The sequence below is a fragment of the Pleurodeles waltl genome, chromosome 12 (assembly GCF_031143425.1).
Source record: "Pleurodeles waltl isolate 20211129_DDA chromosome 12, aPleWal1.hap1.20221129, whole genome shotgun sequence".
NCBI classification, from domain to species: domain Eukaryota; kingdom Metazoa; phylum Chordata; class Amphibia; order Caudata; family Salamandridae; genus Pleurodeles; species Pleurodeles waltl.
Genome location: NC_090451.1, coordinates 236,106,943 through 236,122,250, shown reverse-complemented (window position 1 = coordinate 236,122,250; position 15,308 = coordinate 236,106,943).

Genomic DNA, 15,308 nt, shown 5'->3' with positions numbered 1-15,308 from the left:
GGGACAGCTTCAGGGTAAATATTGGAGACAACAATTGCATTTGCCTGAGGAAATATGGGTAAAGCCCATACAGTTTCACTGTGAGAGAGAAATGTTTCTGATGGATACAACTACCTGTGGATTCCTCACCTAATGAATACTCCCATGGCGCCAGCATTCGACGGAAATCTTCTTCCTAGCTTCTGCACGTCGACGAGGACGTCACATTAGCCCATGCGACGCCATCTGACGTCATACAGGCAATAAGAGGTCCTCGCTGACGTGCCGACGTCAGTTCCCTTTTTTCCATGCATTCGAAACGGTTATCTTCGAGTGAGCTACTGTTACTTTCATAGTTACAGTGTATTTTCTGCTGCGTGGATTTTCTCTGCGGTAATAATGTCTCAGAGGAAGTCGGGTTTCAAGCCCTGTCAAGAGTGTGGCGGCAAGATGTCCGTTACTGATCCTCACTCCGACTGTCTATGGTGTTTAAGCTCCGACCACGACGTCGCAACTTGTGATTCATGTCAGCACATCAATCCGAAGGCCCTGAAAGAACGTGAGGCTAAACTATTCATGGCGAAGTCGAAGAGAAAGGAGAAGAAACATCATAAGAAGTCTTCTTCGCCAAGGTCTCATCGGCGTCATCGAGACTCCCGGCGCCGTAGGGATTCACGGCGTCATTCCAGCAAGGAGTCTCGTTCGAGGTCGCCTTTGGCTCGGCGTCGGAAGACTTGGGAGGTCAGTCCCACGGTCACGCCACATCCATCGACGCCGTTGCCCTCTCCGACGTCACCGATTCCCATGGACAGGCGTCTGTGGTTGAGGTGATGCAGCCTCTTGTGATGTCTCCGGCGTCGCGGACGTCGAGGCTGGCGTTGGGGTCGCCTTCGATCCAGGCACCCCAGTATCCAGCTTTTCCCGCCCCTGGAGCCGATAATACTGCATTTCTGAATGCGATGTATACCATCTTTCAACAGATGGCTCCAGGAGGTGCTCCGGCTGGTCCTTCGGGGCCCTTGGCCTTTTCATTGGGTGATCCTGCGCCTCTACGGCCGGCACCCTTTATGCCCTTTCTCCCTTTAGGGAATGTGGGCTCGGCGCCGGTGGCCGCTCCGGTGGCCGCTCCGGTGGCTCCAGAGGTTTTGGCCCCGGAGGTTTCCATCCCGTCGACGTCAGGATTTCGTCCTGTGACTCCGGCGGGTCCATCGGAGACTCCAAGATTTCTTCGTCCGGCTCCTTCCTCGGCGCCGAAGCTGCCTGTGGCGCCGGACGCAGCGTCGGATGGTTCTGGATATCGGCGCCGATCTTCGACTTCGGCGGAGGCCATGTCGACTCCGCGTATCGAGGAAAGACTACATTCGAGGAGGCGTGCCCTCCGTCTTTTGGAAGAGCAGGAATACCAACGAGTCTTGGAGGAAGGAGAGGTTGAGGACTCTGGTGATGGACTGCATGGTCTGGATACAGCCAGTGGGCTGGATACTTCCCCTGAGTGGGACCTTTCATCTCCAGGGGAATATACGGAGGAGGCTGCTACCTTTCACGCTGTGGTGAGGAAGGCGGCTAACTTTCTGGACCTGCCTTTGCCGGTGGCAGAGGCGAAGCAGAATTTACTGACTGAGGTGATCCGGTGTTAGAGGTGTGGAAGAAGCCAGTATCTTCCTCGGCTGTTCATAGGGCTGTGGCCAGGAGATATCGAGCTGCACCATCTGACCCTGGCTTTCTGTCTAGACACCCTACGCCGAAGAGCTTGGTGGTGCAAGCCTCCTGTTCCTCTAGGTCAGCGCCTGGATCTTTCCCGACGGTACCAGGAGACAGAGACTCTAAAAAGCTGGATGCACAATCCAAGAAGATATTTTCCTCTTGTAGTTTGGCGTTGAAGGCCACCAACGCGACTTGCATTCTGGGGAGATACACCCATGCTCTCTTGGACGATATTTCATCTTCATTTACAGAGCTTCCCCAGGGACTCTTGAATGTTGTCTCGGATGCCCAGGCTGCCGCAACCCAGATTATCCAGTCTGGGCTGGACACGACCGACTCGGTGGCTAGGGCAATGGGCACGGCTGTGGTGGCAAGGAGGCAGGCCTGGCTCCGAAACTCAGGGTTTTCTGCGGACGTGCAGCCGACCCTGTTGGACCTCCCGTTTGATGGGGACAAACTGTTTGGAGCCAAAGCAGATTCGGCCTTGGAGAGATTTAAAGAAAGCAGGGCCACAGCCAAATCATTAGGGCTGCAAGCCCCTTCTTCTTCTGCCTCCTCCAGATTTTTCAGAAGGTTTCGTGGATTTGGGCGTGGCTCTTCCTCCTCTTCCTTTCGGGGGAGATTCCAGCAACCCACCTCTTCCCTCCCCTATAGATCATTTAGAGGGAGGGGTAGGGCCCGCACCAGAGGAGCCTCTCAGCAGCACTCTGCCTCTTCCTCGTCCTCTGGAGGGGTGCAGCAGGGAAAGCAGCCTTAGGCTTCCACCATTTCCCACTCACTCCTCTCCTGTAGGGGGGAGGTTACGGCATTTTCTCCACAAGTGGGAGACTATTACATCGGACACTTGGGTTATCAGTATTGTGGGAAAAGGCTACACCCTTCCCTTTCGGGAGTTTCCGCCCCCCATCCCGCCCCGCCCATCTTATTGTTCAGAAGAACACCTCCTGTTGTTAGAACAGGAGGTTCAAGTCCTCCTTTCAAAGGGCGCTGTGGAGTTAGTTCCAGAGCAGTAAAGGGGTCGAGGTTGTTACTCAAGGTACTTCCTGATTCCCAAGAAGGATGGTCGGTTGAGACCAATCCTGGTTCTGAGGATCTTGAATTGGTTCCTCAAACAGGAAAAGTTCAAGATGCTGACCCTAGCTCAGGTGCTTTTGGCATTGAACAAAGAAGATTGGATGGTGTCTGTCGACTTGCAGGATGCTTATTTTCATATCCCGATACTCAAGTCGCACAGGAAGTATCTCCGGTTTGTGGTAGGGTCGCAGCACTATCAGTTTGCGGTCCTCCCGTTTGGTCTTACTTCAGCACCTCGAGTCTTCACGAAGGTGATGTCAGTGGTTGCGGCAGAGCTCAGAAGGAAGGGGATAGCAGTATTCCCTTACTTGGACGACTGGTTGATCAAAGCCAAGTCTCCGGAGCTTGTGTCGCATCATCTGCAGACAACAACCCAGTTGTTGTTCGACCTGGGCTTTTCGGTGAACGTGCCCAAATCTCACCTGGAGCCCTCTCAGCGCCTCCTGTTCATAGGGGCAGTACTGGATACAACATTGAATCGAGCCTTTCCTCCGCCTCAGCGTATTCAAAATATTCAGGAGTTGGTTCCAATGTTTTGAAATGGAGCTGTAGTTCCAGTCCTCAAGGTCCTTCGTCTGCTCGGTCTGTTTGCCTCCTGCATACTGTTGGTCACGCATGCTCGCTGGCGTATGAGGGCTCTTCAGTGGTGCCTCCGAAGGCAGTGGTCTCAACACAAAGGAGATCTAGAAGGTGCTGTCAAGATCTCCGGAAATGCTGCTGTGGACTTGAAGTGGTGGATTGCGGGCAACAATCTTTCACAAGGAAAGCCGTTCGCGCAGTCACCACCAGTGACCACGGTCATAACGGATGCTTCCACTCTAGGGTGGGGAGCTCATCTGGGGGATCTGGAGATCAAAGGGCTTTGGTCTCCAGAGGAACAGATTTTTCATATCAATCTGTTGGAGTTGCGGGCTGTACGTCTGGCTCTCAAGGCCTTCCTCCCTTCCCTTCGTGGTCAGTCGGTACAGGTCCTGACAGACAATACTACCGCGATGTGGTACATAAACAAACAGGGAGGAGTAGGGTCGTACCTTCTCTGCAGAGAAGCTCTTCGACTATGGTCCTGGGCAAAGGACCATCAGATTTGCTTGGTAGCAAATCATCTGGCCGGGGTCTTGAATGTACGTGCGGACAGTCTCAGTCGCCATTTCTCGGCCGACCACGAGTGGCGTCTCCATCCAGATCAAGTCCGTTTATTCTTCCAGATGTGGGGGTTTCCTCGGATAGATTTGTTTGCCACTCTGGAGAACGCGCATTGTCCGTTATTCTGCAGCCTCCAGTATCCGATGCAGGGAGCGTTGGGGGACGCGTTTCAGATAACCTGGTGCGGCCAGTTCCTTTACGCGTTTCCCCCCATACCCTTGATTCCTCGGGTGTTGAGGAAGATTCGCCAAGACCGGGCCCAAGTCATCTTAATAGCTCCGGATTGGCCAAAGAGGGTGTGGTACTCCGACCTTCTCCAACTCTCACTGTGCCCTCCGCTCCGTCTCCCTCTCAGGGCAGACCTCCTCTCGCAGTCGCAGGGGCAGGTTTTACACCCCAACCTCCAGAGTCTGCACCTACATGCCTGGAGATTGAGCTGGGCAATCTGAGTTCCTTCTCTCTCCCGCCTGATGTAGTGGATGTTATATTAGCGGGCAGGCGACACTCCACTAAATCTATCTACGCTAATAGGTGGTCTAAATTTGTTATGTGGTGTGGAGAGAGACAGATTGATCCCTTACATGCTCATCTGTCAGATGTTTTGTCTTTTGCTCTGTCTCTAGCGCAGAAAGGTTGTGCAGTGGCTACCATTCAAGGTTATTTGTCTGCCTTGTCAGCCTTCATTTGTCTTCCAGACCAACCATCGTTATTTAAATCCCCTATTGTTCTCAGATTCTTGAAAGGTCTTCTAAATAAATATCCTCCAAAACCATTCGTTATGCCTCAATGGGATTTGTCCTTGGTCCTGACTTTCCTTATGGGGTCCCCTTTTGAACCTATGCATTCTTGCCCCTTACGGTATTTCGTTATTAAGACAGTCTTCTTGGTGGCTATAACATCTGCAAGGAGAGTGAGTGAGTTGCAGGCCTTATCGGTAAAACCCCCTTATACAAACTTTTATGGGGATAAGGTGGTGTTGAGGACCAAGGCTGCTTTCCTCCCGAAGGTTGTTTCACCCTTCCATTTGGCCCAGACAATTACTTTGTCCACGTTCTATCCTCCGCCTCATCCTTCAAAGGAGGAAGAGAGACTACATCGCTTGGACCCAAAGAGGGCGTTAAGCTTCTACATTGATAGAACGAAGGACTTCAGGCTGGAGGATCAGCTGCTCATCGGATACGTGGGCAAGAGGAGAGGAAAGGCAGTCCACAAGAGAACACTCTCCAGGTGGGTTGTTCTTTGCATTAAAATCTGTTACTCTTTAGCAAAGAAGGATCCTTCTGATGGCATTAGAGCTCATTCCACCAGAGCTAAGTCGGCCACTTCGGCCTTGGCCAGGGGTGTTCCTGTGGTCGACATCTGCAAGGCCGCAACTTGGTCGTTCCTTCACACTTTTGCGAAGCATTACTGTTTGGACTCTGAGGTCAGAAGGGACGGCCATTTTGCACGGTCAGTGCTGCAGGATTTCTTGGTTTGACCATTTAGGCACCCACCACCGTGCGTGGTACTGCTTTGGGACTCTATTCATTAGGTGAGGAATCCACAGGTAGTTGTATCCATCAGAAGAACGAGTTACTTACCTTCGGTAATGACTTTTCTGGTGGATACATTAGCTACCTGTGGATTCCTCACGGTCCCACCTGCCTCCCCGTTGCCTTTTTGGTCTTACCAAGTAATCCTTGAGTGCGCTCCTATTGTTCTTCAAGACTGCAATAGATTTTGTATATATGGATATCTGTATATATATATATATATATATATATATATATATATATATATATATCTTTGTGTATATACATAATTAGTATATATTTGTTTGTTTAAAAAAAAAAAAGAGAGTTATATTAAATCTATAGCCATTTTATTGCAATGTTGTGTGATTTACAATGTTATGGGATGTTGCCTTGCTCTTTCATTGCATTGGGTTATTGTTCTCATGCACGTAAAAAATGTTGGTACTGACGTCGGCGAGGACCTCTTATTTGCCTGTATGACGTCAGACGGCGTCGCGTGGGCTAATGTGACGTCCTCGTCGACGTGCAGAAGCTAGGAAGAAGATTTCCGTTGAATGCTGGTGCCATGGGAGTATTCATTAGGTGAGGAATCCACAGGTAGCTAATGTATCCACCAGAAAAGTCGTTACCGAAGGTAAGTAACTCGTTCGTTATGCTCATTTTGATATAGCAAGAAGTGATCTTCCTCCTCAAATATGGTGCCCCTATATATTGCTCCCTGTAGTGATAGGTAAAGAATGGTGGGTACCTCACACTGACAAAAAGTGGATTGATCAAACAAATCACACTGTAGATCCCACTAGATGTGCAGATTGGTCTAAGGGGTGGGTATGTACCCACACTGGACGGGTGCTAGATCCTTGCCTTCACCCAACACAAGGAGAATGTGAATTGTTACCTTATCCTATTAATGGCACAGACTTATATCAGATAGGGACAGAGAGTATATGTTACGTTACTAATCATCCCTTACTTATTAACGGATTTGTACAAACCACCGGAGAACAAGTAATGTGTATGTGCAATATTACCAGCATTATTGACATAAGCACTCACATCTTATACCGACCGACTAAGTTCACCACAACCACATTACAGACGCAAATGCAAGCACAGTTAGAATGGAACATCCCGCTTGTTGTTAAGCTGCCTAGACTAGAGGCAATCAGGCGCTACGCACAAGTCATATTTGCTAAATTTGACATGGCGGCTAAATATACCAAGGATACCGCCATACAGATGACCATAGATGCCAAGCAGCTCATGCACACTGCTTCACGCATCCAGCAAGTAACTGAGCATTATTGGTATGACATCTTCTTAGGCTGGGCACCAGGAGCTACGAAGACGCTAAATATAGTGTTACATCCGCTAATTTGGTAATTGATTGTGTTACGCTAATGACTATACTATGTAGACTATATGTACGCACAAAACAGCTTTATACTAAGATGCAGGCGCTTAGAATAACGCTAACAAGTATTCTTAGCAACCTAGCTAGCGAAACGTCAAAATAAATGATTTTTGTTTTGCATGCATCGCGCTCATCTAAGGGGTGGAGTGATCAGTATAGGGAAAGGTGCGGAAGACATTGTGACGCGAAGGGTTAATTAGCTTGAACAGTGTAGATGAGAGTGATGCCTGCTGAAACCTGAACAACGTGGAAACGTTCACAATGTTGTTTTCAAGCTTGTTTCCCAACATTCCATAGATAAAATTATTCGCAGCTGCATGTGTAAGAAACAGGATGTGTAGGAGCGAAAGACGGAGGTCGTCTCAACCTTGAGAACGAGAGTACAGGAAAAAAATGGAATGAAAACAATGGCCAGGGAATGGCAGAGCAGCCAAGAGACACGTGCTGATAACATAGCTAGAAAATGCTAGAAAGGGATAGAATCCAAGCTTCAGGTTATTTAAGCACTGAAGTGCGGGTGAGAGGATTGAAGCTCGCAGATGGGGTTGTGAAAGCTGCCATCGCCAGGCCCACAGCGCTGCCTCCCTGTTTTGCTGTTCAGAGACCGTGACGCTTGAGGGGGAGAGAGGTCCAAGCAGGTGGTAGAGAGCTTCCCAGCATTTCGTGGACTAAGTTAAGTTCCACCCAGGGATGAAAGGCCTTTGTTTCTCTGCTCTATTATTATGATTGATTATTATGCTTGCACTGTGTTTATAATCTGAAGTATTCAGCTCGTTTATATTTTGCCTCCTGAACATCGTAGTGTGAGCTTGCTGCAGTAATTGAAATACGCATTTTTGTATACAGTTAATCAAGGCTTATATCTGTCAATGAACTCTTTGCTCATGTATAAATAGATGCTCTTTGTCGTGTGTTTATATATAAACTGATGCTCTTTATTGCTATTTTTATTCTGTTTCGTTGATGTGCCAAATGCATACATTTACCTGAAACTCTAGTAAAGCTAAATTGTGTTCATAATTGGCGTGTGGTCCTTCATCGAGCGTCCTTATTGACTTATATCGAACAGATCAGGTGTCAATCAGTCACCTGGATAAGACAGCGTTCTACCTCAATCGTACTAAAGATTTCCGGGTGGACGATCAACTCTTCGTTGGCTATGTGTAAGGTAAGGCATGCAATGCAATGCATGTGCTATTGGTAAGGCATGCAAAAGCGTACCATCTCTCGATGGGTGCTTCTTTGCATCACAATGTGCTACGCTTTGGCCAAAAAGCAACCTCCTGAAGGCTTAAGTGCTCATTCCACCGGAGCAACTGCTGCTTCCAAAGCGTTAGCACGCGGAGATCCTGTCCTGCATATCTGCCAGGCAGTGACGTGGGCGTCCCTACACACGTTTGCTAAGCACTACTGCCTGGACAGTCAGGACGGCTATTTTGGTCGTTCGGTCCTGCAGGACTTACTAGTATGATCTTGGTTTGCAGCCCACCACAGAGGATGGCATTGCTTGGGTATCTATTCTAAGGTAAGGAATCTGCAACTAGAAGTCTCTATCAGATGTACAAGTTACTTACATTCGGTAACAAAATATCTGGTAGACATATTCTAGTTAAAGATTCCTTACCGCTCCACCCATCCTCCCCACTTGCAAACTGATTTCTAGGGACAGGGATTCCCCCTTTCAGGTCCTTAGCTCTGGCGCACCAATCTCAGTGTTCTTAGCGGCTTTGTGCTTTGGCGTGGAAAGTTATTAAAAGAAACTGACGTCACTGCGCAAGGACGGCGTCTATATACTACTCTTGATGTCATCACGGTGCCAACGATGCCCGTGGAGTCGACCGACGCCACCTGCCACGCGCAAGGGTATTGCTCGAAGAAAAATCTCTGGATCTAGTCTGACGCCTGGAGGAAATTCTAAGATAAGGAATCTGCTACCAGATATTTCGTTACCAATGGTAAGTACAATTAGGGGGCTGCAACACTCATTGTGCCATCCACTAGCGTAGCCTTTTAAAACGTGTCAGGCCTGCCACTGCTATTTATAGTGCTGTTTTAAGCTATTATTTCAACCTGGCAAAATAAACCTTTCCCCAGGCCTAAACCTTCCTTTTTAATACCTATATGTCACTTTTAAGGTAGGCCTTGAAGGCTCATATGGCAGGGTGCATCGTATTTAAAAACTAGGATATGTGTGCTTACGTTTTACATGTCCTGGCAGTGAAAAACTCCTAAAGTCGTTTTTCACTGTTGAAATTCCTATCTCTCTCATAGTCTTAAACTGTGTTACCTTATTACATTTAATAAGTGCTAACGTCAGATTGGTAGCAGATAAGATATGGTGTTTATTCTCAAATGAGTTGTAATTTAATATCTTCTTTAACAGTAAATTAGTTGGATTTTAAGTTACCATTTTGAAAATGCCACTTTTAGAATACTACCAATTTCCTATCCCAACCAACTGTGCCTTTGTGTCTTGGGTGACATGACTGTGAATGGCCTTGCTGTAGGGGATTGTGCAGTGTATCCGGACAATGAGACAAAGGAAACCTAGGTGTGAAGGGATAGGGTCTTCCTGACAGGATGGCTGGGGAGGAGCTGTACCTTTCCCTGATTACATTTCAAAGGGCCCTGCCTGCAGCACACACAAAGAAACCTGACACTAGCCCTTCCCTGCCTTTTGTCACCCTAGATAGTTTGGAGCCATGACCAGTGGGAGGGGAAGAACTGATCACAACCAGTTTTGGGTGAAGCTCAGGGATTCCTCCACACAAAGGTTTGCACCAGGTATGAAAATAGGACATTCAGAACCACTCATCATAACACTTCTGGACCTGTGGTTGATTCAGAAGAAGTACTGCCCTTCTACCAGAAGGACTGCATTGCTGTCTGAAGAAGGAAGATTGGACCTGCTTGCCTTGCTCTCATGCTATCCATAGTGACTGCCTATGTGAGCTACAGGGGCACAACAAGCTTCCTAAGGCCCCCATGCCACAGTCCAGCTGACCATCACCAACTGCACCTGTCTGAGTACTGCTGCTGGCCTCTGCTGGAGTGAGTCCTGATCCCCAGGTGTGCCCTTAACCCCTCCTGCCCCCCTCCCCCCCAGGTCATGCACACTTGGCCGACATCATTGAGTGCTCCTCCTGAAGTAAAAGGTGGAAATTCTGAAACCTGCACTTTGCTCCGACAGTAACTGTCCACGATGATCAAGCAACACAAAGCTCCATAAATGACCAGCTCTTCACACTATAGCAACAACTGTCCGGGAACCCCGACCTGCTCTTCATGCCCAAAACCTCCTCCTCGTGGCCTTTTCCAATGCGAACATAACTCTTCGCACCAGACTTGAGATGGTAAATCAGTAGCAGGACTGCTCACCTGTAGTTGTCCTGAACTTGTGACTTTCCTCCAGTCTAACGCAACCTGATAACGGCTAGTAGTACTTTCTGCTTCTTGGTGCCATTTTCACTACAACCTTTAAAAATACATTTATCCAGTACTGCTGATTGGATTTTGTAGTTCTGGTATCATTTTACTTATTACATTTTAGACTATTTTTCTAAATTGGTTTGGGATTTTTCTTGTGTTGTGTTTTTACTTGATTACTGTTTTTGTGTGCCGCGTAAACACATTACACATTGCCTCTAAGTTAAGCCTGACTGCTTTGTGCCAAGTTACCAGAGGGTGAAGCACAAGTTAATTTAGTGTGTTTTACAGTTCACCCTGACAAGGATTGTGGTTGTTGCTTGCGTGTGGTCCCCACACCTCTCAACTAATATCATAATATCTTACAGATGTCAACAGGTATCCCACAAATGTCCCATGATACTACTTTCCCATCCATATTTTGAGTGATTGCAATCAATTATTCACAAAGGGAAAACAAGGCAAGTTTTATTTTTTACTGTTTGCCTTCTTCATTCAACTTCTTTCTGGTGAGAAGTACTATTTCAATTAAAGTGAAAAATCCTGTCCAAGAGATATATTCTAGCTGTTTTTTTAAGATGGATCTATTTCTATAATAGGCATTTCACACTCTAAACTTAGTGCCAATCCATTCCACAACCTACAGGATCAACACTCAGAAGTAGGACTGGGGTCCTAGGAAAGTGCAGATACAGAACTGATTGGGAACAGGAAGCAGGACTAAGGGAATATTCTAAGATCAAGGGGGCATTAAAAAACATCAATGCAATTGCAAGGCTAAGAGATGGGGGAATGAAGGCTAAACATCTCATTTACAAGTCTTGTCTGTGCTTGAAGAGACTTGCAAACATGCCATGAAGGTAGACCAGGGTTTCATGGGAGTGGAATTCTGGGAATGTCGGGAGAGAATCTGATTAATATGGTGTTAGTGGGGGACATCAAGGATGTTTTTGGAGAACTCCATTAGGAAGGTGCCATATCTGACTTGAGGGCTATGATGAGAAATGGCTCAAAGGAGAGTCCACTCAAATGAATGATATAAGTAGTTACAGAAAGTATTTAATTGTATTACAAGGTATGCTTTAATGAGAGTACAGTTGATGTCAGATGCCTCTCTGGTGAACAGAGGCTGTTGTCAATGGTTGTACTGGGTGCACTTCTAACAGGAGGCAGTGTGGGCAAAATCAGTACTCGGCTCAGGACTCTAGGAGGAACAGGGCCAAATTCAGGTCTGAGTGAACATCTACAAATGGAACATACATCTTAATATTAGATATATAGCAATCAGAACTAGACAGGGGCCTCAAGATCTACCATGAACACTAGTTTCCTTGCCAGGTGTAACACAGAAGACTTAATTTAGCTGTGTGCCCTATATGTACTGTTACACTAGCACTCACCCTGATGCTATCCCTATGTCAGCTTCTGACTTCCTCTCATAACTCGTCAAAACTTCTTGCAATAACCTCACATTCTGGGGTTATTTTGAGTTTGGCAGACAGAAAACTCTGCCCACCAAACTCTCGACAGGGTGGCCTCTGCCTACGTGGTGACCTCCCTGCTGGAGTTATTAAGGGTTTCCCGCTAGGTCGTCAGGCAGAAGCCTACAATTCCTCCCACTAGCCTAGCAGGAAGCAGGCTACAGCATTGTCACAGGCTTGTAATCGAGCTGGCGGATATGCTGTAGCGAGCAGGGTGCACCTGCACTCTTGCAATGTTAACTGTCTGCAGAACAGACAGTGAACATGCAAAGGTGCTGGGAGGGGCTGCACTTCCCATGCCAAGTGCATGGGCAGTGCAGGGGCCCCCCTTCTTGCCCCCTGCACCTGTTCTCCACCGCCTTTTCATGACAGTGTAACCTCCATGAAAAGGCTGGTGAAGAACGAGGTCGCAAACCCCAGGGCAGCACTGCCCAGGTGGATTAGGATTACCGCCAGACCATCGGGATCAGAGATCCTGGTGGAACGGATGGTTTCCTGGAGGTCCGACCGCCAGGGTTGTTATTTGGCAGTCAGACCACTGCATCCGCTGCAGTCCAGATCGCCACCTTATGACTGCCACACTCCTAATCAGGCCCTCTGTGCTTAAAGAGGAACTTCCTGTTGTTACCCTGAAAGTCCTGAGACTCTTATATGCTAAATAGTCCACAAAAAAATCTAATTATTCTAAAGCATATTTTATTTACTGAAGCAAACTTTCAGTACTAAATCACTGTACAGTTATATACCTAAATGTTTACATGAAACGAAAGATGATGGTGAAGAACAATCTAGTTTGACCAAAATAAAAAAACAAAATGTTTCTGTGAAGAAAGCAAATGCGGGGGTGGAAAAATATGTGCTTCGTTATCTTCTCAAAACCATTTTCTATTTTAGGGAGATTTTGGGGGAATGTCCTTACTTTTCAGTAAATTTACATTATCTGTTAAAAGAATTGTGCACCATGGTGATAGCGGTGCCCTCGGTAATCAAGGTGGCATTAGCTGTTAGGGCCCTAGGGGAGGAAGATAGAGGCAAAGGTAACAGATCAACATATCTTGGAAAACATCAGTTTACAGTCCATCTGTTGTCATCCACCAGATGTGGGTTGCAACAGGTGAAAAGTGTGAGGATTTTCAGTGCTCTTGGTAAAACATTATTTTGCCAGCTGTGGGGCTCCATATAACCTGAAAGCAAGTAGTTTTCAGGTCTTTTGTAGTGATATGGTGTCCGCACTTGATGGCGCCCTAGGGCTGAATCCCTATATTGTTCTATGGAGGTGCCAGCCTCTAAGTCCCAAAAAGTGGAAGAATCAATTATATTTTCATCTGCTTCGTATGAGGAAATGCATTATTCTTTTTGGAGTTCACGAGTTTTCTTATCAGGCAGGTGCATTTGAAAAGGCATTGAGTATAAGTCCGAGTTTAATCACATGCTAAACATCAAATACCACAAGTGAAATTACATAGGGTTAGAGAGGGCTGACAAAAGGTAAAGTACAAGTTTGTTGGTAGGGGTAGTTATATGGGAGACAAGGTTAAGTAAGAAAGAGTTTCATTGTCGAATTATGAATGAATGTTGTGTGGCGAAACAGGGTGGCCGAAGTAGGTGCTTTCAATAGAAGATGTGGAAACTGATGTGGAAAGCCTATTAAAATCATCAAGAAAGTTTTTGCCCCAGCCAGGAGATAGAGGTGAGGTTTGAAATGAGACAACGAAAGTGAAAAAGGAGATACCTAATGAGACGTATTCAAGAACGGGATGCTAGATGTCAGGAAAAATGACAGACAGGCTAGTTTTTCTGTATGATGGTGAAGATGCTGACAGTTTTGTGTAGGCTGGTTGTGGATGACATTTAAATCAACTGTCTCATCAAAGATGTAAACAGATATGGCATATGAGATCACAAACGCCATGCCAGAGGTTTGTCTAAATACAGAGTAAGCATTAAAAGCAGGCGAGTGAGTGAATGGTTGAGGGGTGTGGTGGGGAGGCAGTGGTGTTGAGGCTGGTGAGGCATCCAGGCTGGAGCATGCATCCATGAGGTAGAAGCAGCAAGGCACATGACTTCAGAAGACCACTCAGGCCAGCCAGGGGTCCGTGGAACCAGAAAATGAAAGATGTAGACTAGTGTCCTTGTATTTATTTTACACTTTACTTATGATGTGGAACTACTAAAAACAAGCACACCTAGACAGAGACACTGGAGAGCTAAGATGGTGTACATGACACAAGATTTAAGTCAGGTAAACACAACTGGGATGCAGCTACCCAACATCTACTATGATATGAGTAGGACGTACTAATAGTGGAATTATCAAGAAGGATGCTCTGAAAATAGCCAACAAAAAACTGTACAGCAGATGTGAATTGCATTCAACAGCAAAAAAACAGACCATAAAATAGGATTGGGGTAAAAAAAAAAGCCAAAATCCTGGCCACATTCAGGAGGTGTATACACACCACTAATTAATTTCTTAGCAGTGACAGTATTGATATGCTGTTCTGTCATGTTGACTAATGGACCCCCTTTCACTTACATTTGCTCCTAAACTCCTGGGTTGGGTTAAAACATACAGCAAGAAATGTAATAAAGCAGTTGCAAATACTAGATCTATTTTACCTGATGTTTTAAATATGAGTGCAAAGATAGCCGATAATATAGCAGGATTACAAGTCAGTCACAACATATCTGCACTGGGGACAATGACAGTGCTTCCTTTTGCAGTGCAGGCTTGCTATTCTGTTTGTCACAATGCAGTGCATGATAACAGCTAAAAATAGATACGTCCCAATTTAGTTAAAATCAAAAAGGTAGTGGTTGACCTATCATCTGCTGTTGCAGCACATCAAAATATGTGTTTTGGGCTTCTGCCACTGTTATCTCTGAAGGCTGCAGTATTTGGATGAGGTAAAACTGCTAGGGGGAATATCACTGCGTCATGGTGTGTTTCTCCGCAGTCCAATCTGTCCTAGCACCCACCCATGGGGGAATCGCTGGCGCTCCCCTGTGGGCTGCCCTACAACATGCCCCACCAGGGATGGCAGCGGAAGCGCTTCGTTGCCACCGCTGAGCACAAGTAACCTAACCCTCGTACACCCCCCCCCCACCACCACCAACCCCTGGCAATCTGATGATGTCAGCACGCTCACCACGCGCTGATGTCATCAAAAGCCGCCAGGATGTGCTGTAAGTCATTTGCTTTCAGCACGTCAGAGGAAACAGGAATGCTTTTCTTCTGGGGAGAGCACAGAGGGGAAGGAAAGAGTTATTCCTTTCCCCCATGTCTCTCTGTAGTGCATTCCTGCTGTGGGATTGTGGTGGGGCCAAGTTCGCACAGCAGGAATGCACCCACTAGGCTCCAGGGATTTTCTTTGGGGGAGCTGCCCCTTAGGCAAGGGTCACTTTCCTTTATTGATGCATGTATTTTGGACGTTTCTGCCCCACCGAGAGCAGATCAGCCATATTTTTAGACCCATCTGCCTCCAAAGTGGCAGAAAGTCACTAGACACCAGGGAGGCTATTCATATTTTGAGGAGTGGCCCCTTGGGCAAGGGTTGCTCCCTATTATGGGGA